Raw genomic sequence first — 27987 nt, 5'->3', positions numbered from 1 at the left:
ACATGTCTGTCTGTGTATTCATATAGGTGTGTGTGTGGGGGGGGTATCTTAATTAGGTTGTAGTTCCATAATCTGACACATTACTTCAGAATTTTGCTCTATAACTAACCTTTAAACAAATACTTAATGAAACTCATTTTTGGTATTTATTTTTTTCACAAAAATCAATTTGAGATTATATATGTTAATACAATTCAAATACTAGATTGGCAATTGTGATGACTGTCTTATGCTAGCACTCAGAGGCTGTAATAAGGATTGGACTTCTATTATGCTGATTTCTGTACAAAACATACAGTAAAAGACAAACCCCTGTTCAAGGAATTTACAATCTACATGGAGCCAAAGTATAACAGGTGGGTGCAGCACACATAGAAAGGACTAGAGAAAAGGCAGAAGATGACGATAACAGTAATAACAGCACCAATGGAAACTTTTTTCACTTAACTGTTTAGACCAAAATTTTAAAATTAAGTGCCTAAAATTAGGCTCCTAAAACCATACATATATAGATGCCTAAATAAGTGACCTGCTATTTAAAAGTGTTGAGTATTGAGACGTTCCAGCAAAGAAGCCTCTTCGTGAATCTCTGGATATATGGGTTGCATCATGATGTCCCTTTAACAATAAATTGGAAAGGCTTTAAAATGGCTTGTAGGATATTATGCTAACTGATGCTCCAAACATCTTTAAACCAATAGATTAAAAGAGGCAAGTCCCAGAAGCGCTTAACAGCAACATGAACTGGCTCTTCTTATTTAAAGACAGAGAAAAGCATGTCAAGAAAAACAGTTTTATCTGTTCAGAATGTGCTCAGTAATGCAAACAGTGTTAGTAAAACTGGACGCACAAATGTAATTAGCAGATTTGACCAGAAGAATGTAAGAGAGCTGGTTTGGTTTAAATGTTTAGGCCACATCAGAGAAGCCAGGACATCATTTACACGATACACATGAGGATGGGTGGGCCACTAGGCACTGCTGTAGATGGGGAAGCTAATAAGGATGGGATCTTGCCACCCACTCAGAGAGAGCAAGATCGGGGGGGCAGGAGGGAGATGTTGGAAGCATATTCCTGCTGCCTGTAAAGCAGTTCCCTACTTCACCTGGAGACATCAAAGCTTCTTTGTTCGAGACTTGTAGTACTCTTCCTGCCCACTTTCAAATATCATGGCCCATGCCAGCACTAACAGCAGCTGGCCCTTACCTGTGCCCCACACCTCCATTACTCATCCACCTCCCTTCTATCCTAATGTAGGAGCTCTCCTTGGAGTCTTCCTCTGAAAGACTGTCTTTCCCCCTCGCCCCTCTACTAGAAGGTGGAACCTCGTTTGGGAATGAAATTATATATTTGTTTTCTTAAACAAATTGTGTTATTAAGAAAAAGATTTTGCCTTAGTTTCCTGATTACAACACTGAGGCAGATAGTGTCATTGTGCACTGTATTCTGCCTAAAATCAGTTCAATGCACAGCCCTTCATGCATTCTTTTTCTCAAATAGCAGGAATAACTCACACAGGGAGCTTAATGCTGAAGCACCATTGTTGGGCAGAGAGGACACATATGTAAAAGCATAAACATGAGACTACACCCATTTTACCCATGGCCATGCCCTTTTACAATTCTTAGCTGTGACAGTTGTAGGAAAACTCTGGAGCAATCTCTCTGAGTCTTCGTGGAGGAGACAGAAATAGGCCAGCCAACTTTTGCTGTATGCAGCTGCCTCTACGTTTCCTGTCATGAGCGTGTGAGCAATGCCAAGTAGAATTAAACAAAACTCAGTGAAAGCTTACTTTTTAAAATATTATTTTACATATTGTGACAGGGTCAGGCCAGCTGGCTACAGGAGAGTGATATTTTTTTTGAAGCAAAAAGGAGTTTTATTTGCATAACACTTACAAAGAATCACCAAAAAGGAAAAAACAAAACTATGCAACAAAACAAAAGCAAACGCAAGGTATAACACAGCAGCCTTCAGGAGGGAGAAGTGTTCAGGCTAGCCTAGGCCCAGAGCTGGGGGGGGCTTCCTCGACACACCTCATGGTCTTCCACCCTCCTGAGTTACCTGGTGGCCTAGAGCGGGGGGGCTTCCTCGACACACGTGGTCTTCCACCCCCTCGAGTTACCTAGTGCCATGCCCAGTGTCACAGATTATTCCTCTCCTGAGAGTGCCCAACAAGATGGGCATGGCTGCGGGGTGGGCAGTTTGGGGGAGAGGGCGGGGATGTACACCCACGTGTGATAGGACCCTTCCTAGGTGACAGTGATGATGGTATCCACAGCGGCAATGGCTGGGGGTCTCTCGCTCTTCCCCTCAATCAAAGGGTCAGACAGAGGGAACCGGACGGGGTCACCGAGCAGAGAAGGCGTCAAGGGAGTCGGTGGACACCGCCCAGAGGAACTCTGCCCAGATACGTGAATGTACTGAGGATCGGAAAATGGCCCTACAGTCGCAGGACGCTTCATTGGCCAACCTCCTCTCTCTGGTTTTATAGATGGCTGTTTTAGCTAGGGCTAGAAGGAGATTAACCAGGAGATCCCGTGACTTTGTGGGGCCATGGATGGGGAGTGTGTAAATAAAAAGGTGAGGGGAAAAGTGCAGCCAAAAGCGTAATAAAATATTCATGAGGAGCTGAAAAAGGGGCTGCAGCCTGGCACACTCTAAATATACATGTGCCAGGGTTTCCCTCACATTGCAAAAAGGGCAAGTATCCGGGAGAACCGCATCAAAAACACGCCCGTGCTCACAGCTCCGTGAAGGATCCGCCAACTAATGTCCCCAACGGGCCTTGGGACCAAGGTGGAATACAGGCTGGCCCACCGGGGCTGCTCACCCACCAAAGGTGGCAGGAGGTCCCGCCACTTTGTATCGGGGCGGTATACCAGGGTGAGGGTGTGAAGCGTGAGTGTGTATAGATGTTTCCTTGGTGCGGTTTGAAAGCTGACCGGCTGCAATTTGTGCAGCCGGCTCGCAATGAAAGGGTGAGGGGTTTGTTGGGATCTACGGGGTAGGGGCCCAATTGAAAGATCCGGCAGGCCTTGGGTAGAGCGTGGGCAGGGTGCGCCCTCGCGTAGGGCTCAGTTGAGATAAGCCTGAGCAGTGGGCGTCAAAGTGGCCTTCACCTCCTGAAGTACGCGCCAGGGGGTACGAGGTCTGGAGAGCCCCATGTGCCAAGTGAGCGTCAGGGGATCCAGCCAGTCTCCCCGGTCGTAGTCCAGGAGGTCTCCAACGCTCGTGACTTCCCCCAGGACCAAACTCTGGTGCACCGAGCGGGACTCCGCCACCTGTACATGGACCTGGGGGTTATGTAGCAGGGGCTCCGCGAGGAGATCTGCTCCCACGGTGGCCGCCGCGGACCTGGTCGTTGAAAACAGTTTCCAGGTCCTGGTAGAGGACAAGCAGCCCGGAGAGGTCTCGCGGAAAACCTCTCGGACAAAGATAAAAGAGCTGCCGGTCATATCGGAGCCCTTGGAAGCAGTGCAGGAAGGCATGCACCAGTATGCTCCACGTCGAACTACTTGCACTATAGAGGAGCCTCTGCAGGGCCTGGAGGCGGAAGACACGGACCTGGGTGTGCAGACACTTCAGGCCCTGTCCTCCTTCCTTCAGGGGTAGATGAAGAACCCCAACAGAGGCCCAGTGCATTCCTGACCAAAAGAACTCTAGAATCGATGTCCGGAGGTTGTTCAGGAAACCCGGGGCCAGGACCAGGGTGTTGAGCCGGTACCAGAGCGTGGACAGGACTAGTTGGTTAAGCACCAGCGCTCTCCCTCGGAGGGAGAGACAGCGGAGTAGCCTCGTCCATTTCCGGAGCCGCTCTAGCACCCCGCCTTCTAAATTTTGCCAGTTCTCTGGCGAAGAAGGGTGCGTGGCAGAAAGGTAAACACCAAGGTAGAGCAGCGGACCCGTGCTCCACTGGATGGTCTGAAGCACGGGTGGGAGGGAGTTCACCTGCCGCAAGTCCCCTACCGCTAAGCCAGAGCTCTTGACCCAGTTGACTCGGGCGGAGGAGGCTGCCAAATAGATGGCCTGGCAAGCCTCCACCCGCACCAAGTCGCCCGGGTCCTGGACCATGAGGAGCACGTCATTGGCATATGCCGACAGGACCAGCCACAGCTCCGGCTCCCGCAGCACCAACCCTGTCAACCTCCTTCGGAGGAGACAGAGGAAGGGCTCGATCGCCAGAGTGTACAGCTGGCCTGAGAGGGGGCACCCCTGCCGTACTCCTCGCCCGAAGCTGACCAGTTCGGTCAGGGTCCAGTTGAGCCTAACCAGACACTCCGTGGAAGTGTACAGCACCTGGAGAAAACTCACAAACTGAGGTCCGAATCCAAATGCCTGCAGAGTGCCTAGGAGGTACCCATGGTCCACTCTATCGAACGCCTTCTCCTGATCAAGAGACAGGAGGGTGAATGACAGACCGTCTCTATGCCCGAGTTCCAAAAGGTCTCGGACTAGAAATAGGTTGTCAAAAATGCTGCAGCCCGGGACAGTGTAGGTCTGGTCTCAGTGGATCACGTCCGCCATCACGGACCCTAGCCGCAGCGAGATTGCTTCCGCTATGATTTTGTAGTCCGTGCTAAGGAGCAAGACGGTGTGCCAATTTCGTAAATCGCGGAGGTCCCCCTTCTTCGGCAACAAGGCGAGCACCGCTCGCCTGCACGGAAGTGGGAGGACCCCGCCCTGCAAGGACTCGGCCCAGACAGTGGCTAGGTCTGGGCCAAGGATGTCCCAGAACACGTGGTAGAACTCTACAGTCAGCCCGTCCATGCCTGGAGATTTATTGGTGGGCATGCGACAGAGGGCTTCCGAGAACTCGGCCAGGGTGAGAGGCAGCTCTAGTCAGACTCGGTCGCCCACGCTGACCGTGGGGAGTTCCTCCCAGAGCACCCTGCAAGCGCCAGGATCGGTCGGATCCGGGGAGAAAAGGCTTGTGTAGAAGTCACGGGCCCTCCCACACATCTCCACCAGATCCATGAGGGGGGTGCCGTCCTCTGCGAGGAGGCAAGTGATGTGCTTCTTGGCCCCCCTTGTTTTCTCCAGGGCGTAGAAGAAACAGGAGCCGTGATCCATCTCCCGAAGGAGGTGGATGCAGGATCGAACAAAGGCACCTCGGGTGTGATGGTCCTCGAGGGCCCGGAGCTCCTCCCGCTTCTCCCGGCATGCTCCACAGAGGAACGGGTCTTCGGGGCTGGCGGCCAGATGCCTCTCCATCTCTAAGACCTCCCTTTCCAGCTGCTCTATGGCCGCATTTCTCTGTCGGCTGGTGCCCCGGGTGTAGTCACGGCAGCAGAGCTTGGCACGCACCTTCCCTAAATCCCACCATCACCGCGCCAAGGGAAAGGCACACCGCTGCTCTCACCAGGCCTGCCAGAACTCCCGGAAGGACGTCACGAAGCCCTCATCCTCCAACAGGCTGTTGTTAAAATGCCAATAGGCTGGCCCTGGCCTCTCTGCACGGAGGGAGGCTGTTATGGTGGCTAAATGATGGTTGGAAAATGGGGCCGGCCAAATGTTGGAGGAGTAGGCTTGTGAAAGATGGAAACGGGATAAATAAATATGGTCCAACCAAGAGTGGTGTGACCTATGGGCCTCCACCCGGACAAAGGTAAAAGTGGAAGTGTCATACGGGTGGTGGTCACACCAGACGTCCACTAGGGAGTGATGTTCGACTATTTCTCGGAGAATGTTTGCGGCGGCCGGGCTCAGCTCGGCCCCTGAGCAGTCCTGCTCCTCAAGGGTGGTGTTAAAGTCCCCTCCCAGGACTAGGCACTCCTGAGAATCTAGGGTGCTGAGGAAGTCGGACACCCGCTGATAGAATTGCGGCCGCTTTGGGCTCGTTTTCGGGGCATAGATGTTAATGAGGTTGATCACGAGCCCCTCCATACGGACCCAGAGATGCAGCAGGTGGCCCGGCACGGCCTCAGTGACCCCTAGCACCTCGGGCCATAGGTCGGGGGAGAACAGGATCGCCACTCCAGCCTGTCAAACCGTGAAACGGCTAAAGTAGACCCCATTCCCCCACTCCAGCCGCCAGCTGTCCTCGGCGGTTGGATCCGTATGGGTCTCCTGCATGAAAACTACAGAGTACCCCCCCTCCCAAAGGAAAGAGAGCACCTGGGACCTGCGGAGAGCCATCCTACAGCCCCTGGTGTTCAAGGTTGCAATAACGAGAGGCGTCATGGGGAGGGCTGGGGGGGTTGGTGGGGGTGTTCGTGGCCCCCAGCGGGTCACGCAACAATCCGTGACCCATCCCATAAGTGAATAATTTATCACGGAAGCTGCGCACCCGCCTGTAGGCCGTGGCACCCTGCCTTCCTGTCCCTCTACCCTCTCTTATAAAGGCCCTTGTGGCTTGGAGGATTTGGTCAAAGTCCCCTCATCACTGGAGAGCTAGCTGTACCTTGTTGCGGGAGCCATGGGTGTCTTCCAAAAACTCCCTCAACGCTTTTCGCAACTCATGGAGGGGTGGGGACAAACACCCCCCCCACCGCCAGATCCTTCTCCACCGCCTCTTGGGCGGCAGCCTCTGATGCTAAGAAAAGGATGACCTTCCTGTACATTTTGGAGGCCACCACAATAGCCGTGGGTCCTACCACCCTCGCCAACACCTGCATGTATGTCTCCATATGGGGCGAGGTGGGTACCAGGGTACCAGGGTACTTCTCCCTGTTAGGCTGCAGGCTGGGGGGCGGGGGGGGGGGGCAAATGGATCGGACTGGACAGGGGGAGGAAACAGGAGTTGGGGTCAGGTAGTAGGGGCAAACTGTGGGGTGGACAGTCCGGGGGGGGGAGGGACATGAACCCATGCGCGTTTGTCCAAAGAGTCTCGTTTGGTCGGCTGTTGTTTCTGGTCCAGACGGTGGAATCAGGGCGAGCAGCTGAATCCAGAGGCAGATGGCAAGTTGCCAGCAGGGACGGACAGCGGGGGGGCCGTGACGGTTGTAGTAGTGTTGGGGGGGGCACCGATGGATCGGGGGGGCAGCTTTGTGCCACACCCCCTGTGCCCCTACAAACACAGTCAAGACACAGTCAAACCTCCTCCCACACGAGAGTACAGTTCAAAAGTTACTCAGTCTTATGGCCTCCTCCACGATGGTTCGTAGCTTCCCTGGGTGATTTCTCTGTCGGCAGTCTTCTCTCCCAGGCTTTGTGGAGCATTCCAGAAATACCAAATGGATAAGAAAAGTTCCTTTTGGCCGGTACGGGTCCAGAAATAAACAGCAAAATGGCTGGGTCTGGGGGTTTCCACTCCCCTCCTCCGGGGAGCGGGTCGGCAGTCCCCCCCTGTCCGGGGTTTTCAGCTGGAGCAATAGCAGCATCCGAGAGCAGGCGTGGGGGGGCTGGCAGCAAGCTGGCAGCCGACCAGCACTCGAACGGCAGCAAAAAACAGCAAAAAAAACCAAAACGAAGAAAAAGCCTCTGGCCCGGTCGGGGGGGGGGGGAGGAACTGAAGTGGGAGCAAAAAGTAAGAAAAGCCCAGGCCAGGGGGCTTTAGGAGAGAATAGAAAGCAGATAGATGAGCAGCAAGCGAAGGAGATCCCTTTTCCCTGGGTAAGGGAGCAGGGAAGGTTCCAGAACAATCAGGAACTTTCTGGAAACAATTAAGGCAGACAGGCTGATTACAACACCTGCAGCCAATCAAGAAGCTTCCAGAATCAATTAAGACAGGCAGGCTAATCAGGGCACCTGGGTTTAAAAAGGAGCTCACTTCAGTTTGTGGTGTGCGTGTGAGGAGCTGGGAGCAAGAAGAGCAAAAAGCTGAGAGTGAAAAGGAGTACTACTGGAAGATTGAGAAGTACAAGCATTACCAGACATCAGGAGGAAGGTCCTGTGATGAGAATAAAGGTGTTGGGAGGAGGCCCTGGGGAAGTGGCCCAGGGAATTGTAGCTATAACGCAGCTGTTACAGGAGCCACCGTAGACAGCTGCAATCCACAGGTACCTGGGCTGGAACCCGGAGTAGAGGGCGGGCCTGGGTTCCCCGCATCCCTCCATCCCCCCCAACTCCCTACTTGATACCAGAGGAGTTGACCTAGACTGTTCCACCAGAGGGGAAGGTCTCTGGCCTGTTCCCCAATCCGCTAGGTGGATCAGCAGAGACTGCGGGGATTGTTCTTCTTCCTTTTCCTCAGTGATGAGGCTAACTGAGTGAATGGCAGATTTGAGCCATGAAAGTGGCCAAACTGAGGACTGCCGTGAATCTCTGAGATGAGGAAATCCGCCAATAAGCGCAAGACCCACCAAGATAGAGAAGGAACTTTGTCACAACTGGTGTGAGAACTGGGATTCGGTGTGCACAGCATGGTGGAAGAAGGAGGAGGATTTAAAAAAAAAAAAAGAAGAGGGTTTATTTTTTTTTCCCCTCCACAATGGAGGAGGTGGTGCAGGCACTGATACAAGCCACGGCTGCCCAGCAGGAGGCTACCCATGTCCAGGCAGCTGCCCAATGGAAGGCAGTGCGGATGCAGGAAGAGACTAATTGCCTGCTGATAGACCAGGCTGCTCAAGACCAGGCTATGTTGCGGGAACTGGTAAAGCAGGTAAAGGCCCTTACAGAGCTGAACCGCGGCCATGATGGGATGTGGGTCATGTGGGCCAGCAATTGGCTGCAGAAAATGACATGGGAGGATGATGTAGAGGCGTACCTCCTGGCCTTTGAGAGGACAGCTCTGCAGGAGGCCTGGCCCGAGAACAGTGGTCTGGCATCCTCGCTCCCTTCCTGTGTGGGGAGGCCCAGAAGGCCTACTATGATTTGCCTGAAGAGGCTGCAGCAGATTACCCCCAGCTGAAAGCAGAAATCCTGGCCAGATCTGGGGTAACGACCGCAGTGCGGGCCCAGTGATATCATGAGTGGAGGTACCAGGAAAACAAAACCCTGTGGTCCCAATTATATGACCTCATCCATCTCGCAAGAAAGTGGTTACGAATTGAGTCCCAGAGTCCGGAGGAGATACAAGGGGTTCTTGTCATAGACCTGTACATGAGAGGACTACCGCCAGACCTTCACACCTTGATAAGCCAGAACGAATCCTCCACCTATGACAAGGTTGTTGCACTGGTAGAGAGGCGAAGGACAGCAAGGCAGCTGAGCCGTCAAGTTAAGGAAGAAGCACCCCAGGTTAAACTAGCAGCACCAAGCCCTAGAGCTTGGGTGACTGGGCCACCAGGAGAGCCCAGGTGGAAAAAGAGAGGGGCTGAAGGCCCACCACAAGCCACAAAGAGTCGGAACACTGAGGGAGAAGAAGATCGTGATGTTAGAAGGCCCAAACCAAGAGACCGGGGAATGCCTAGGGCTCCACACAGATGTTATGCCTGCAGGAAGTGGGGACACATAGCTGCACAGTGTCCCAATGCCGAGGAGCCTATGCAGTGTAACCTGGGGAACTGGGCAGACCCATGTTCCTTAATCCACCTTGTGGGGGTCTCACTAACCCCACATATGTACACCAGACCAGTGAAGCTAAATGGGGTAGAGACCACAGCACTGGTTGATTCAGGGAGTGCTATCATGCTTATCGCAGGGAGGCTCATGAAGTGTAGTCAGCTGCTGCAGGCTAAACATATGGGGATAACATGCGTCCATGGGACAGTTAGTTACTACGCCACCATCGCAGTAAAAATTGAAATCCAGGGGAACACTTCTGAGGTAGCAGCAGGTGTAGTCCCTAAACTCCCATACCCAGTGCTCATAGGAAGGGACTTCCCAGGGATTGGAGACTTACTCCCAGTAGGGGATTTGGAGAGAGAGGGGGACCCTGAAATTAGTGAGGCATCCACAGTAGACTGTCAACCCCCAATCTTCTCTGAAATATCCCCAGATTTGTTCTCCCCTCCCAGACAGGGTAGAAAGACAAAAAGGGAAAGAAGGGCAGCTAAGGTCTTGGGAACCCGAATACTGACCCAAAGCTAGAGGGTCGCTCTTGTAGGTAGGTGGACCCGAGCAGCTGAACAGGAGGCTGCCCAGGAGGGAGAAGCACTCGAGTCTGACCCCCATCCTAATGCCTCTGAACCAGTAGAGGCAACAGAGACTGGCACCCTAGAACTCGGGCAGATTAACCCCAGGAGAGGAAATTTTGGGTGGGACCAGGCTGAAGACCCAAGGTACGACAACATTAGGAAGGAGGTGACAGAAATAGATGGGGTTCCCTTGGAAGGGAAAACCCAGGGACAAGGACCCTACTTCATAATGAAGGATCTCTTATACCGGGTTGCACCAGTACAAGGACAGAAGGTACAGCAGATCCTAGTACCTCAAAAACTCCAGAACACTGTATTAAGTCTTGCCCACAGTCATCTTTTTGGGGGGCATTTGGGGGTAGAGAAGACCCTGGCACGGGTCCTATGACCGTTCTTTTGGCCCGGAGTACATGAAGAAGTATGGATGTACTGTGCGTCCTGCCCAGAGTGTCAGCTGCACAGTCCCCGTCCCCACTTGAGGGCACGTTTAGGACCTCTTCCCATCATAGAGGTCCCCTTCGAGTGAACAGCCATGGATCTGGTGGGACCCCTGGAGAAGATGGCACGGGGCCACCGTTACATACTTGTTGTTTTGGACTATGCTACTCGCTACCCAGAAGCTGTGCCCCTGGTAGAACACGGCCTCTAAAATGAGAGCCAAAGAGCTGGTGGAGATCTTTGCCTGAGTGGGGCTACCAAAGAAGATATTAACAGACCAATGAACCCCGTTTATGTTGAAGCTAATGAAGGATCTCTGTACATTGCTCCATATACATACCCTGAGGTCTTCGGTCTATCATCCACAGACCAATGGGCTGGTAGAAAGGTTTAACTGAACCCTCAAGGCTATGATAAGGAAGGTGGTAAGTCGGGATAGGAAGGATTGGGACACCCTACTACCTTACCTTATGTTCGCCATCCGGGAGGTACCTCAGGCCTCAACTAGGTTTTCCCCCTTTGAGTTATTATATGGACACCTCCCCCATGGCATACTAGATATCGCAAAAGAAATCTGGGAAGAGGAACCCAATAAGGGGAGAAATATAATTGACCATGTGTTGCAGATGTGAGAACAGATAGCCCAGGTCACCCCTATTGTACGGGAATATTTGGAAAAGGCGCAGGAGGCCCAGCAAATCCATTACAATTGCCAGGCAAAAGTCTGACAGTTCCAACCAGGGGATCAGTTGATGGTGTTGGTACCCATGGCAGAAAGCAAGCTTCTGGCCCAAGAGGCCCTGATCCAAGGAAATAACCTACATGAGCAGATCAGGATATCCCCTGATCTGACACCGAACCAGAATAAGGAGGTAACTGAGATGATCAACCGGTACCAGGACGTGTTTTCAACCACACCAGGCTGGTCCACTGAAGTGTATCACCACATTGTCACAGACCCTGGGGCAAAGGTAACTTTAAGGCCCTACTGGGTCCCCGTGGCAAAAAGGGAGGAGATCAAGGCAAAGGTAAAAAGGATGTTGGAACTGGGAGTCATAGAAGAGTCCCACAGTCAGTGGTCGAGCCCGATTGTGTTGGTGCCCAAACCCGATGGCACCACTAGGTTTTGTAATGACTTTTGCCAGCTGAACGAGAGATCCAAATTTGATACATACTCCATACCCTGTATTGATGAGTTAGTTGACCACCTGGGCAATGCCCGATTTTTGACCACCCTTGATTTAACAAAGGGATACTGGCAGATTCCCCTTGTCAAAGATGCAAAAGAAAAGATGGCATTCTCGACACCAGTGGGTCTCTTTCAATATAGTGTTCTTCCTTTTGGACTGCATGGGGCACCTGCCACCTTCCAGCATCTTATGGACAAGCTCCTGCGGCCCCATACCAGTTATGCAGCTGCACACCTGGATGATGTAGTTATCCATACCCCCAACTGGGAGATCCACTTGGAAAAGGTGGAAGCAGTTCTGGACATGCAAAGATGGGCTGGCCTTACAGCCAATCCAGCCAAGTGTGCTAGCTGAGGCTAAATACCTTGGCTACATTGTAGGAAGGGGCATGGTCAAGCCCCAACTGAACAAACTGGAAGCTATCCAAAATTGGCCCCGGCCAAATTGGAAAAAGCAAGTCCAGGCATTCCTGGGCATGGTAGGGTACTGCCAGAGATTTATTCCCCATTTCGCTACCAGAGCGAGTCCCCTGACAGACCTGATAAAAGCCCAGGGTCCCAATATGGTGAAATCGGCTGATGCTGCTGAGAATGCATTCACGGATCTACCAACAGACCTCTGCAGTAACCCTGTGCTTATAGCCCCAGACTTCAACAAAGAATTCATTTTACAAACAGATGCATCTGAAGTAGGATTGGGAGCGGTCCTATTGCAGATGGTCAGAGACGAAGAATACCCAATCCTCTACCTCAGCAGGAAACTCCTCCCGAGAGAGCAGAAGTATACCATGGTTGAGAGAGAGTGCCTTGCTGTGAAATGGGCCATGGAAACACTGTGTTATTACCTGCTGGGACAACGGTTTACCCTGTGACCGACCACGCACCCCTCCAGTGGACGCAGCGAAATAAAGAGAAGAACGCAATGGTGACCAGATGGTTTCTGTCCTTACAACCTTTCCAATTCACCATAAAACACTGGGTGGGAAGCCACCATGGCAATGCAGATGGTTTGTCACGGGTACACTGCCTGATGTCCCAAGTTGCCCAAACCCGTGGTGTTGAGCAGAGTGGGGGGGATATGTGACAGGGTCAGGCCAGATGGCTACAGGAGAGTGATCCTATTGGGATCCGGGAAGTGGGCGGGCGAAACCCACCCACTGCTAAAGGATCCCCCCCCAGCCTAAGAGGGGGATCCACAGGACCTGGACACCAAATAAATATGGGGTACAACTAATGAAATAACAGGGACAGGAGTGTGGTCAAAGGGTCTGTCATAAATATAAAGGGAAGGGTAAACACCTTTTAAATCCCTCCTGGCCAGAGGAAAAACCCTTTCAGCTGTAAACGCTTAAGCAGCTAGGATAACCTCGCTGGCACCTGACCAAACTGACCAATGAGAAGACAAGACATTTTCAAAAGCTGGAGGGGGGAGAAACAAAGGCACTCCCTGTCTGAGTGACACTTTAGCTGGGGACACAACAGGAATGGAGTCTTAGAACTTAGTAAGTAATCTAGCAAGATATGCGTTAGATTCTGTTTTCTTTAAATGGCTCAGAAAATAAGCTGTGCTGAATGGAATGTAGATTCCTGTTTTTGTGCCTTTTTGTAACTTAAGATTTTGCCTAGAGGGATTCTCTGTGTTTTGAATCTGATTACCCTGTGAGGTATTTGCCATCCTGATTTTACAGAGGTGATTCTTTCACTTCTATTAAAATTCTTCTTTTAAGAACCTGATTGCTTTTTCATTGTTCTTAAGATCCAAGGGTTTGGGTCTGTGTTCACCTATGCAAATTGGTGAGGATTTTTTATCAAGCCTTCCCCAGGAAGGGGGATGTAGGGTTTGGAGAGGATTTGGGGGGAGGGGAAGACGTTTCCAAGCAGGGTCTTTCCCTATTATATGTATATGTTAGATGCTTGGTGGTGGCAGCAATAAAGTCCAAGGGAAAAAGGAAAATAGTTTGCACCTTGGGGAAGTTTTAACCTAAGCTGGTAAAAATAAGCTTAGGGGGTTTTCATGCAGGTTCCCACATCTGTACCCTAGAGTTCAGAGTGGGGAAAGAACCTTGACATGGTGGCAGAGCAGTGGGATTAATTTGAAATCATTTTGAGATCAATTTGAGATTTTTTGAACCAGAAGCACAGATTTTAAAAGGAATTATTTTTTCCTTTGGGCTGCTGGAAAGCAGGTTTTAAGCTGAAAGCAGTTAGAGTTTTTTTTCCTCTGCTTTGGGGCCAGAGCAGAGACAAAAGGGAATTGTCTTTTTGTGAGCTGGAGTTTTCTCTACCTAAAGGCAGGGTAGTTAACTTCCTGCAGGGAAATTTATAAATCTTCACAGACCTGAAGAAGTTTTTTTTTTTTTTCCTAAGAGCAACTAGCGGGGGTTTCTGCCTATTTACCTGGAGACAAAGGTGTTAGGTTTTTTTTTTTTTAAGGATTTTTCTGAAAGCTGACAACCACTATCAGAGAACATGGGTATCCAGACAGCACCGCAAAATTTTACAAGCCAAGGTTTTTTTTGTTTTGTTTTCTTTCTAACTCTCGGGTATAAAGTTAGTTAAAAACAGAGAGGTTAGGATGAAGACTGCACTGTTCAACAGAAGCTGGAATTACCCAGATTTGAGGCTGAGGAAAGACAAAAGGAACATGAAAGACGGGTAGAACTCAGACAGATGGAGATGGATGCACAAGCGGCCAAAGAAAAAGAAATGGAGGCTGCCCACAGGAGTGAACTGGAGGCAAGGGACAAAGAACTGGAGGAGAAGGAAAAAGACAGGAAGCATGCACTGGAAATGGGGAAGGCAAAGGCTCAGCAGAATATACCAACAAACCCTAGCAAGCCTTCTCCAGGTACCACTTCCCATCCCAGAAAGTTCCCCACCTACAAGGCAGGCAATGATACCGAGGCCTTCTTAGGAAACTTCGAAAGGGCCTGCCTTGGGTACAGCATCTCTACAGACCAATACACGGTAGAGCTGAGGCCACAGAGACAGTGGACCCTTAGCTGAGGTGGAGGCTGAAATACTTAAGGAACACATGAACAAGTATGAACTGTTTAAAACCCAGGCGAGAGTCAGAATGGGGCTAACACCCGAGCATTCCCATTGGCGGTTCAGAGCCCTAAGGTGGAAACCAGACGTGTCATTTACCCGACATGCCTACCACATTGTGAAACATTGGGATGCCTGGATATCAGGAGCAAGTGTTAAATCTCCAGAAGATTTGCCCTTCCTAATGCAAAAGGAGCAGTTCTTAGAGGGTGTTCCTGAGGAAATAGAAAGATACATCCTAGATGAGAAGCCCAAAACTGTAATCGAGTGGGGGAGATTGGAGCCAAATGGGTGGAGGTGGCAGAGAAGAAAAAAACTGGTCACAGTTGGAACGGATACCAGAAGAGACAACCTCAGACCACCCCCTACTACCAGGGGCTGCCCAAGGCCCCAACTACCCCCCAAGGAACCCTCCAGACACCTTATCGTCCCGCCACACCATTCTCCAGCAACCCACCTCGCCCCAGTGACCCGTCAGCTGGACGATGTTTTAAATGTAACGAGCCGGGGCATGTAAAGGCCAACTGCCCCAAGAACCCCAACAGATTACAGTTCATTGCACCGGAATCACACCAGAGGTCCTCAGGCCCAGATACCTCCCAGAAACCCTTGGAGCAGAGGGAAACTGTGAGTGTGGGCGGGAAGAAGGTCACCGAATAGAGGGACACCGGAGCACAAGTGTCAGCTATCCATGCTTCCTTAGTGGACCCCAATTTCATCAACCCAGAGATCCCAGTGACAATTCAACCCTTCAAGTCCAACTCTTTCGATTTGCCTACAGCCAAGTTGCCTGTCCAGTACCAGGGCTGGTCAGGAACGTGGACTTTTGCAGTCTATGATGATTATCCCATCCCCATACTGTTGGGGGAAGACTTGGCCAATCATGTGAAGTGGGTGGGAGCCAAGAGGGTGGGAATGGTCACCCGCAGCCAGGCTAAACCAGCCGTCACGCCTAGCTCTGTTCTGGAAACTTCTACTAGGACCTGGTCAGAGGTGATGGACCCGGATCCCGGGCCAATGTCTGCAACAGCAGTAGTGGATCCAGTCCCAGAGACCCAGACAGAGCCAGTCCCAGAACCGGAACCGGCGGAACAACTAGCACCAGACCCATTGCCAGCACTAAACCCAGTACTTGCAACCCCAACACCAGAGGGCCCCACCAAACCTGAACCGACAGCAGCCGATAACCCTACACAAGAGGCTCAGCCAGAGCCTGAACCCCAACATAGTGCACCAGGAGAGAGCAGTTCACAGTAAACGGAAACAGCCCCATCCCCTACATCGCTTCCAGAGGGACCAAGTATAGGTCCACAATCCAATGAGGAACTGATGTCTCCAGCGTCAGGGGAACAGTTCCAGACTGAACAGGAAGCAGATGAAAGCCTCCAGAAAGCTTGGACGGCGGCACGGAGCAACCCACCGCCTCTCAGCTCTTCTAATCGATCCAGGTTTGTGGTAGAAAAAGGACTTTTATATAAGGAAACGCTTTCTGGTGGACACCAGGAAAACTGGCATCCTCAGAGACAGTTGGTAGTTCCAACTAAGTACCGAGCTTAGCCCATGATCATCCTAGTGGCCATGCTGGCGTGAACAGGACCAAAGACCGTTTGGGGAGGTCATTCCACTGGGAGGGAATGGGCAAGGAGGTTTCTACCTATGTCCGGTCTTGTGAGGTATGCCAAAGAGTGGGAAAACCCCAAGATCAGGTCAAAGCCCCTCTCATTGAAGTTCCATTTCAGAGATTAGCTGTAGATATTCTGGGTCCTTTTCTGAAAAAGACACCCAGAGAAAAGCAGTACATACTGACTTTCATGGATTTTGCCACCCGATGGCCGGAAGCAGGAGCTCTAAGCAACACCAGGGCTAAAAGTGTGTGCCAGGCACTAGCAGACATTTTTGCCAGGGTAGGTTGGCCCTCCGAAATCCTAACAGATGCAGGAACTCATTTCCTGGCAGGAACTATGGAAAGCCTTTGGGAAGCTCATGGGGTAAATCACTTGGTTGCCACTCCTTACCACCATCAAACAAATGGCATGGTAGAGAAGTTTAATGGAACTTTGGGGGCCATGATACGTAAATTCATAAATGAGCACTCCAATGATTGGGACCTAGTGTTGCAGCAGTTGCTCTTTGCCTACAGAGCTGTACCACTTCCTAGTTTAGGGTTTTCACCATTTGAAATTGTATATGGCCATGAGGTTAAGGGGCCATTACAGTTGGTGAAGCAGCAATGGGAGGGATTTACACCTTCTCCAGGAACTAACATTCTGGACTTTGTAACCAACCTACAAAACACCCTCTGAACCTCTCTAGCCCTTGCTAAAGAAAACCTACAGGATGCTCAAAAAGAGCAAAAAGCCTGGTATGATAAACATGCCAGAGAGCGTTCCTTCAAAGTAGGGGACCAGGTCATGATCTTGAAGGCACTCCAGGCCCATAAAATGAAAGCGTCATGGGAAGGGCCATTCACGGTCCAGGAGCACCTGGGAGCTGTTAATTATCTCATAGCATTCCCCACCTCCAACCGAAAGCCTAAGGTATACCATATTAATGCTCTAAAGCCCTTTTATTCCGGAGAATTAAAGGTTAGTCAGTTTACAGCCCAGGGAGGAGATGATGCTGAGTGGCCTGAAGGTGTCTACTACGAAGGGAAAAGTGCTGGTGGCGTGGAAGAGGTGAACCTCTCCATGACCCTTGGGCGTATGCAGCAACAGCAGATCCAGGAGCTGTGCACTAGCTACGCGCTGATATTCTCAGCCACCCGAGGACTGACTGAACGGGCATAGCACTCCATTGACACAGGTAATGCTCACCCAATTAAAGTCCAACCTTACCGGGTGTCTCCTCAAGCTAAAACTGCTATAGAACGGTAGATCCTGGATATGTTACAGATGGGTGTAATCCAACGCTCTGGCAGTGCATGGGCATTTCCAGTGGTTCTAATTCCTAAACCAGATGGGGAGATACGTTTTTGCGTGGACTACCATAAGCTAAATGCTGTAACTTGCTCAGACAACTATGCAATGCCATGCACAGATGAACTATTAGAGAAACTGGGACGGGCCCAGTTCATCTCTACCTTGGACTTAACCAAGGCGTACTGGCAGGTACTGCTAGATGAATCCGCCAAGGAAAGTTCAGCCTTCACCACACATGTCGGGCTGTATGAATTTAATGTACTCGCTTTCGGGCTGCGGAATGCACCCGCCACCTTCCAAAGACTTGTAGATGGTCTCGTAGCGGGAGTAGGAGAATATGCAGTCGCCTACCTTGACAATGTGGCCATATTTTCGGATTCCTGGGCAGAACACCTGGAACATCTACAAAAAGTCTTTGAGCGCATAAGGGAGGCAGGACTAACTGTTAAGGCTAAGAAGTGTCAAATAGGCCTAAACAGAGTGACTTACTTGGACACCAGGTGAGTCAAGGAACTATCAACCCCCCAAAGACCAAAAAGAAACAGCCAAATGCTGTTCAGTGGACCGAAGAGTGTCAGAAGGCCTTTAACCAGCTTAAAGCAACACTCATGTCTGACCCTGCACTAACGGCCCCAGACTTTGACAAACCGTTCCTAGTAACCACAGATGCATCTGAGCATGGTGTGGGAGCAGTTTTAATGCAGGAAGGACCGGATCAAGAATTCCACCCTGTAGTGTTTCTCGGCAAGAAGCTGTCTGAGAGGGAAAGCAACTGGTCAGTCAGTGAAAAAGAATGTTACGCCATTGTCTATGCTCGGAAAAGCTACGCCCATACATTTGGGGACGGCGTTTCCACCTGCAAACCGACCATGCTGTGCTACAGTGGCTTCATACCACCACGGGAAATAACAAAAAACTTCTTCGGTTGAATTTAGCTCTCCAAGATTTTGATTTCAACATCCAACACATCTCAGGAGCGTCTAACAAAGTGGCTGATGCACTCTCCCACGAAAATTTTCCAGAATCAACTGGTTAAAAACATCCTTGAGATGTGGAAAATATTGTTAGTCTTTATATACTTTGTAGTATATTTAGAGGTGCATGTGTCTTATTAACTCTGTTTTCTCCTAGAGCTCCAGGAAGAAATCACAGCCAGCGTTTCACCCTATCTGTGATTTGGGGGGGGGTGTCATAAATATAAAGGGAAGGGTAAACACCTTTAAAATCCCTCCTGGCCAGAGGAAAAACCCTTTCAGCTGTAAAAGGTTAAGAAGCTAGGATAACCCCACTGGCACCTGACCAAAATGACTAATAAGGAGACAAGATACTTTCAAAAGCTGGAGGGGGGAGAAACAAAGGCTCTCTCTGTCTGTGTGATGCTTTAGCCAGGGACAGAACAGGAATGGAGTTTTAGAACTTAGTAAGTAATCTAGCTAGATATGCGTTAGATTTTGTTTTCTTTAAATGGCTCAGAAAATAAGCTGTGCTGAATGGAATGTAGATTCCTGTTTTTGTGTCTTTTTGTAACTTAAGGTTTTGCCCAGAGGGATTCTCTGTGTTTTGAATCTGATTACCCTGTAAGGTATTTGCCATCCTGATTTTACAGAGGTGATTCTTTTACTTTTTCTTCTATTAAAATTCTTCTTTTAAGAACCTGATTGCTTTTTCATTGTTCTTAAAATCCAAGGGTTTGGGTCTGGGTTCACCTATGCAAATTGGTGAGGATTTTTATCAAGCCATCCCCAGGAAAGGGTGTGTAGGGTTTGAGGAGGATTTGGGGGGGAAAGACGTTTCCAAGCGGGCTCCTTCCCAGTTATATATCTGTTAGACACTTGGTGGTGGCAGCAATAAAGTCCAAGAGAAAAAGGAAAATAGTTTGCACCTTGGGGAAGTTTTAACCTAAGCTGGTAAAAATAAGCTTAGGGGGTTTCATGCAGGTCCCCACATCTGTACCCTAGAGTTCAGAGTGGGGAAGGAAACTTGGCAGGGTCAAATGAAGGGAACCAGATGGGGACACCGAGCAGAGAACTCCGGACAGCGCCCACTGCTCCTCAAAGGCATCAAGGGAGTCAGTGGATGCCGCCCAGAGGAACTCTGTCCGGATACGTGAACGGACCGAGGATCGGAAATAGGCCCCACAGTCACAAGAGACTCCATCGGCCAACCTCCTCACTCTGGTTTTATAGGTGGCCATTTTAGCTAGGGCTAGGAGGAGGCTGACCAGGAGATTCCGTGACTTTGTGGGGCCTCGGATAGGGAGTGCATAAATAAGAAGGTGAGGGGAAAAGTGCAACCAAAAATGTAATAAAATATTGGTGAGGAGCCGGAATAGGGGCTACAGCCTGGCATACTCCAAATATATGTGTGCCAAGGTTTCCCTCACGCTGCAAAAGGGACAGGTATCCGGGATAGGCGTGAACTGCACCAAGTACAGGCCCGTGCTCACGACTCTGTGAAGGAGCTGCCAACTGATATCCCCGGCGGGCCTCGGGACCAAGATGGAATATAGGCTGGCCCACTGGGGGTCCTCACCTTCCAAAGGTGGCAGGAGGTCCCGCCATTTTGTATCAGGGTGGGACACGAGGGTGAGGGCGTGAAGGGTGTGAAGCATGAGCGTGTATTGATGTTTCCTTGGCGCGGTTTGGAAGCAGACCAGCTGCAGCTCGTGCAGCTGGCTCACGGTGAAGGGATGGGGGGGGTCGGTTGGGTCCACGGGGTAGGGGCCCAATTAAAAGGTCCAGCGGGCCTGGGGTGGAAGGTGGGGGGGGAGCGCCCTCATGCAGGACCCGGTAGAGGTAAACCCAAGCAGCGGGCGGCAAAGCGGCCTTCATCTCCTGAAGTATGCACCGGGGAGTACGAGGTCTGGAGAGCCCCATGCGCTGAGCGAGAGTCAGGGGATCCAGCCAGTCTCCCCGGTCATAGTCCAGGAGGTCTCTGACTCTTGTGACTTCTGCCAGGACCAACCTCTGGCACACCGAGGGGGAATCCGCCACCTGCACATGAAGCTGGGGGTTTTGTAGCAGGGGCTCCGCAACGAGATCTGCCCCCTCAGTGGCCGCCATGGACCTGGTCATTGAAAGCAGTTTCCAGGTCCGGAAGAGGTCCTGGTAGAAGACCGGCAGCCCGGAGAGGTCTCGTGGAAGACCTCTCGGATGGAGATAAAGGAGCTGCCGGTCGTATCGGAGCCCTTGGAAGCGGCACAGGACGGTGTGCGCCAGTATGCTCCACGCCAGACTACCTGCAAAATAAGGAGCCTCTGCAGGGCCTAGAGGCGGAAGACATGGACCTGAGTGTGCAGACACTTCAGGCCCTGCCCTCCCTCCTCCAGGGGTAGATGGAGAACCTCTGCAGGGACCCAGTGCAGTCCTGACCAAAAGAACTCCAGAATCGATGTCTGGAGGTTGGCCAGGAAACCCGGGGCCGGGACCAGGGTGTTGAGCTGGTACCAGAGCATGGACAGGACTAGCTGATGAAGCACCAGTGCTCTCCCTCGAAGGGAGAGACACCGGAGTAGTTCTGTCCATTTCCGGAGCCATTCTATCACCCCGCCCTCTAAATTGTGCTAGTTCTCCAGTGGAGAGGGATGCATGGCAGAAAGGTAAACGCCGAGATGGAGCAGTGGACCCGCGCTCCACCGGCTCGCCTGAAGTGCGGGTGGGAGGGAGTTCGCCTGCCAGCCGTCCCCAACCACCAGGCCAGAGCTCTTGACCCAGTTGACCAGGGCGGAGGAGGCTGCCGAATAGATGGCCTGGCAAGCCTCCACCTGCGCTAAGTCACCCGGGTCCTGGACCACGAGGAGCACGTCGTCGGCGTACGCCGACAGGACCAGCCTCAGCTCCGGCTCCTGCAGCACCAACCCCATCAACCTCCTGCGGCGGAGACAGAGGAAGGATTCGATCGCCAGAGCGTACAGCTGGCCCGAGAGGGGGCACCTCTGCCGTACTCCTCGCCCGAAGCTGACCGGTTCGGTCAGGGTCCAGTTGAGCCTGACCAGACACTCTGCGGAGGCGTACAGCACCAGGAGAAAACCCACAAACTGGGGTCCGAAGCCAAACGCTTGCAGAGTGCTTAGGAGATATCCGTGGTCCACCCTGTCGAACGCCTTCTCCTGATCCAAGGACAGGAGGGCGAATGACAGACCATCCCTACACCCAAGTTCCAAAAGGTCCCAGACCCAGATATAGGTTGACAAAGATGCTGTGGCCCGGGATGGTGTTGGTCTTGTCTGGATGGATCACGTTTTGCCAGCATGGACCCTACCCGCAGTGAGATGGCTTTTGCCACGACTTTGTAGTCCATGCTGAGGAGCGAGACAGGACGCCAATTTCGTAAATCACGGAAGTCCCGCTCCTTCGGCAATAAGGCGAGCATGGCTTGCCTGCATGAAAGAGGGAGAACCCCGCTCTGCAAAGACTCGGCCCAGATGGTGACTAGGTCTGGGCCGAGGATGTCCCAGAATACGCGGTGGAACTCCACGGTCAGCCCGTCCATGTCTGGAGATTTATTGGTGGGCATGCAACGGAGGGCTTCCGAGAACTCGGCCAGAGTGAGAGGCAGCTCTAGCCGGTCTTGGTCGCCCACGTTGACCGTAGGGAGCTCCTCCCAGAGCACTCTGCAAGCGTTAGGATTGATCGGATCCGGGGAGAAAAGGCTTGCGTAGAAGGCTCTCGCCCTCCCGCACACCTCCACCGGATCCATGAGGGGGGTGCAGTCTTCTGCCAGAAAGCAGGTGATGTGTTTCTTGGCCCCCCTCTTTTTCTCCAGGGCGTAGAAGAAGTGGGAGCCGTGATCCATCTCCAGAAGGAGGCGGAGGTGGGATCTAACAAAGGCACCCCGAGCCCAATGGTCCTCGAAGGCCCGGAGCTCCTCCTGCTTCTCCTGGCATGCTCTGCAGAGGGGCGGATCCTCAGGGCTGGCGGCCAGACGCCTCTCCACCTCTAAGACCTCCCGTTCCAAGTGCTCTATCGCTGCATCCCTCCGTTGGCTGGTGCTCTGGGTGTAATCACGGCAGAGGAGCTGGGCGCGCACCTTCCCCAGGTCCCCCACCGCCGTGCCGAGGGAAAGGCACACCGCTGCCCAACCCAGGCCAGCCAGAACTCCCAGAAGGATGTCACAAAGCTCACATCCTCCAACAAGCTGTTGTTGAAATGCCAATAGGCCGGCCCCAGCCTCTCCACGCAGAGGGAGGCCATCACAGTGGCTAAATAATGGTCAGAAAATGGGGCCGGCTGGATGCTGGAGGAGTGGGCTCGTGAAAGGTGGAAGTGTGATAAATAAATGCGGTCCAACCGGGAGTGGCGCGATCGATGGGCCTCCACCCGGACAAAGGTGAACGTGGAAATGTCATCTGGGTGGTGGTCGCGCCAGACGTCTACCAGGAAGTGGTGTTAGACTATCTCCCGGAGGCAGCCGGGCACTGCTCGGTCTCCGAGTGGTCCTGCTCTTCGAGGGTGGTGTTGAAGTCCCCGCCCAGGACCAGGCACTTGTGAGGATCCAAGGTGCCGAGGAAGGTGGACGCCTGCTGATAGAATTGCAGCCGCTCTGGGCCCAATGTTGGGGCATAGATGTTAACGAGGTTGACCACGAGCCCCTCCATACGGACCCGGAGGTGCAGCAGGCGGCCCGGCACAGCCTCGGCGATCCCCAGCACCTTGGGCCGTAAGTCAGGGGAGAACAGGGTCACCACTCCAGCCGTACGAACGGTGAGATGGCTAAAGTAGACCCTGTCCCCCCAGTCCAGCTGCCAGCTGTCTTCGGTGGCCGGATCCATATGGGTCTCCTGCAGGAAAACCACAGAGTACCCCCCTCCCGAAGGAAGGAGAGCACCTGGGACCTGCGGAGACCCATCCTACAGCCCCTAGTATTCAATGGTGCAATGATGAGAGGTGCCATGAGGAGGGCTGGGGGGGATCCTCGCTGGCAGGGATGTTCACGGCCCCCATTGGGCCACGCAGCAAACCGTGACCTATCCCGTAGGTGAGCAACGAGTCACAGAAGCTACGGACTTGCGGTGGCCTGCTTCCCAGTCCTTTTACCCTCCCCCATAAGGGCCCTTGCAGCCCAGAGGATCTGATGAAAGTCCCCCCATCACTGGAGAGCAAGCTGTACCTTGTTGCGGGAGCCACGGACGTCTTCTAAAAACTCCCGCAACTCCTCTCGCAGCGCATGGGGGGGTAGGGTTACTGTCTCCTGGTCATCCCCTGACGGGGCCCCTGGCACAGCCCCGTGGCCCACCGAGACGGGCAGGCAAGGTGTGGACCCCCGACGGGGCGCCCAATGGGCTGGCGCCACGTGGCCCGCCTCGAATCCTGGGGCAATAGGGGGCGGCAGAGGGAAGATAGCAGCCCCTAGTGGGTCAGGACAGGGAAACACGAAGGCCACTCCCTGCAGGTCATTTGTCAGAAAAGGGAAGGAGACAGGCCCAGGGCAGCAATAACATCGCAGGAGGTGGACGGGATAGGGACAGGGTCAGCATCAAGGGCAGGGCCAGCATCAAGGGCAGGGGCAGGGGCGAGATTCCGGGCTTCAGAAGCCAAGCAGCTGGATGGTGGCACCTCCCGGTCAGGCTCAAAGGTTGGAGGGGTGGGGAGTGGGCTCTCAGCAATGCCGGGAGCAGGCTCTATGGTGGGTTTGGCAGCCATGGTATCAGGAGGTGGACTATCTTCTGTAGGGCCCCCGCCCGGGAAGGAGGTTGATTGCTCCACACCAAAGAGGGGTGCCCCTGGTGGCTCAGGTCCTGGCCGCGTGGCACTGGCCGTCGCCTCAACAGGCTCGGCAGCCGTCTGAAGGGTGCCTTCTGCGGCTGGGTTGATAGAGGAGTCCAGGGGCTCCTCAGAGGTGGGAGTGGAAGCAACGGTTAGGGGAAGGGAGCATGGGGAAAGGGGGGCTGGAGCGAGGTAGCTCAGATCGAGGCCCGCTGGCAAAGGGTTGTTCTCCCCCCGGGTGACCAGGGTCAGACCCAGGGCCTCGATCTCCTCATTATGGATCGGAGATCACTTTCCACCACTCCGTGGTTCTCCCCACTGGCACCTGAAGCGATGGTCGCCTCAGGGCTCACAGGGGCTTCAGATGGTACTGGGGCAGGAAGGGCTCCCTCGGGGGCCTCGGAGGGGAGGGACTACCGTGGAGGGGAGATACTGCCTTCTGGTGCTGCCACGTCTTCCCCAGCTGGCACCGGTGGATGGAATACACCCGTGGGCAAAGCGGAAGGCTCGGCATTGGTGCCCCCTTCCTGGTCTTTTAGGGGGCCTCCACAATGGATGGAAGAAGTGGAGCTCAAGCCTTCCACTTGCCCCGCTTCCCCTGAACTAGGGCCCAGCCCTCCATGGCATCATCCGGGGGCTGGCTAGCAGGGGTCATGTCAGGGGGCAGAGGCGATGGCTCAGGGACTCGGGGGAGTAATGGTGGGGCAGCACGAGGGTGGGAGGATTCCCCCTGTGGGGGCTCTCTCCCATGCCCGGCGGTGTCCCTGCTGCACCCTCCTCCACAGGCCCCGCCAGATTGCAAGCAGTGGAGGCGGGGCTCTCCTGCTCGTCTGGGCATAGTGGGGGAGGTGCCCCTTGGGTCTGAGCGGGAGCAGTGGTGAACTGGGAAGGAGGAGGAGTGGTTTTGGGCGCCGGGCAGCCAGGGGCGCCGGCAATGAAGGGGCCGGTGCCCTGCCATGGCTCGGGGGTCCCAGATGCCCCTCCTTGCCGGGCCAAGGGGTAGCCCCTCTGGACGCGCCCCATTGCCCGGCAGAGGTAGCACTGGGCCACCCCCACAGAGTAGTGGACCTGGTAATGGGCCCCCTGTAGGGGATCAGGAATGACCCCTCGAGTGCCTCTCAGTCACGCGCTGCTGGCGGCAGTTGAAGCTGCACCTGCCGGTGGAACGAGAGGACATGACGGAGGGCGGGGTCTTTGCAGCCCAGTGGGAGAGGGCTGACAACGGAGATGGGTTTCCCCAGGGTAGAGAGGGTGGGTAACAGGGCGGCATTGGGAAGAAAGGGAGGGACAGAGGTCAGGACCAGACGGACGCCCAGGTCCTCTCGCAGCTCTAGGGGGACAAACACCCCCCCCACCACCAGGCCCTTCTCCACCGCCTCCTGGGCGGCGGCCTCCGCTGCTAAGAAGACGACGACCTTTCCGTACATTTTGGAGGCCGCCACAATGGCCGTGGGCCCCACCACCCTCGCCAACACCCGCATGTAGGTCTCCACGTGGGACAAGGCGGGGACCAGGAGGCAACGGATGCCGTGATTCCTGGTCAAGGTCGGGAAGGGGCCTCGGCTGCTATAGGTGGTAGCAGAGGCGGTGGGCAGGAGAGATGATGTAGCAATAGGCGGGGGGGCTGCCACCACCTGGGCATACGCCCTGGGGGCCGGACACCCACAGTGCTGGTGGAGGGAACAGCAGGGAGGGACGCCGCGGCCGGTGGCGGGGCCGCGGCAGTGGAGGCAGCTCCTGCCAAGGGGGGCTTGGTCTTTTTTGTAGGGCCCTTACCCTTCTTTTTATCCTGGCCCTTCCTGCCGGCTGCGGGCGCTTCCCCAGAGTCGGAGGGGGCGAGGGACATGGCAGCAGCGGAGGTCACCCCGGTGTCCACCGCTGCCAGTGCTTCAGCGGGGGCAGTAGCAGGTGGTTCGGCAGCGGCAGTGGAGGTAAGGGCTCGGGAGGGGCAATGGGGTGGCAGGTCAGGTAGGGACGGTGGGGTTTTCTGGAGGGGCCCCACCCGTCTCGTCCCCTGCCATTGTGAGCAGGGAGGGAAGGGGAGACACCAGAAGGAGGAGGGGAAAGGGGAAGCAAGTCGATCACTCCTCCCCGCTAGGCTGCAGGCAGGGGAGGAGCGCGCCAAAAGGGGTGGGCTGGACGAGGGGACAAACCAGGGGCTGGGGTGAGTTGCCGACACGGGGTGGAATTCCGCCTCCCTTAGCTGCACTAGGGGAAGGGGGAATACAACAGCATTGGGGGTGCAGTGAAGAGGGTTTAAACTAAAAAAGGGGGGAGTGGCACAAGCGCATGGGAGGGGACATGGGCGCACAGAGCAAGGGGCTAAGCGGGCTGGAGTTAGGGCAGGGAAACCAAGGGGCTAGCTTCAGTGGCTGAGGCGGGGCAAACAGAACAAAGGCTGCAGAGGGAAATGGGTGGGGCAGGCAAACAAACTGAAGCTAGTAAGGGGGGCTGGGGTAAAAGGGGGGGAAGGCTGCAAGGGGCAAATGGGACAGGTAGCAAAGTGCAAAGCTGTGGGGTGGGCAGTCCGGGGGAGGCAATGTGCCCCCACGTGCTCTTGCACAAAGTCTGTTTAGGCTGGCTGCTGCTTCTGGCCCAAAGGGTGGAAATAGGACATAGCAAACGAAGCAAGCAGCTGAGTCCAGAGGCAAGAGCTGAGGCAGATGGTAAACAGCCAGTGGGGGTGGTGGAGGGGGCAACGGTGGTGGGGGTTGAGGGGGACACAGGTGGATTGGGGGGCAGCTCCACACCACACCCCCTGTGTCCCTACAAACACAGTCAAAACTCCCACCACAAGAGCACAGTTTGAAAGTTACTCAGTTCGAAAGGCCCCCTCCATGGTAGTCTGCAAAGTCTTTAGTTGCTCCCCCACTAGTAGATGGTCCTCTTCTTCTCCTCCTCAGGGCTTCAGCAGCTCCAGGCAGCAGACTCCGCAGCAGCAGCTCCAGGTGGTGGTTCAGGTAGACAGAAAGGACCCCTCTCAGGTGGTGGTGGTGTCCACAGCAGCAACGGCTGGGGCTGGGGTCCCTCACTCCCCCCCCTCTGGGGAGTGGGCTAGCAAGCCCGCCCCCCCACAAGGGGCTGCAGTTGGAGCAGTAGCAGCACCCGAGGGTGTGGGGTCCAGCAGCCAGCCAGCAACCAGGTAGCAGAGAAGGGGGCTGGTATCTGGCCCAGCCAGGGGAGTAGCTGAAGCAGCAGGGAGAGCTCAGGGCCTAACAGCAACAGGAGCAACAGTCCTTTTGACACGGTCTCCCACAGTATTCTTGTCAGCAAGTTAAGGAAGTATGGGCTGGATGAATGCACTATAAGGTGGGTAGAAAGCTGGCTAGATTGTCGGGCTCAACGGGTAGTGATCAATGGCTCCATGTCTAGTTGGCAGCCGGTATCAAGTGGAGTGCCCCAAGGGTCGGTCCTGGGGCCGGTTTTGTTCAATATCTTCATAAATGATCTGGAGGATGGTGTGGATTGCACTCTCAGCAAATTTGCGGATGATACTAAACTGGGAGGAGTGGTAGATACGCTGGAGGGGAGGGATAGGATACAGAAGGACTTAGACAAATTGGAGGATTGGGCCAGAAGAAATCTGATGAGGTTCAATAAGGATAAGTGCAGGGTCCTGCACTTAGGATGGAAGAATCCAATGCACCGCTACAGACTAGGGACCGAATGGCTAGGCAGCAGTTCTGCGGAAAAGGACCTAGGGATGACAGTGGACGAGAAGCTGGATATGA

The sequence above is a fragment of the Caretta caretta genome, chromosome 3 (genome assembly GCF_965140235.1).
Source record: "Caretta caretta isolate rCarCar2 chromosome 3, rCarCar1.hap1, whole genome shotgun sequence".
NCBI classification, from domain to species: domain Eukaryota; kingdom Metazoa; phylum Chordata; order Testudines; family Cheloniidae; genus Caretta; species Caretta caretta.
This window is presented reverse-complemented; position numbering follows the sequence as displayed.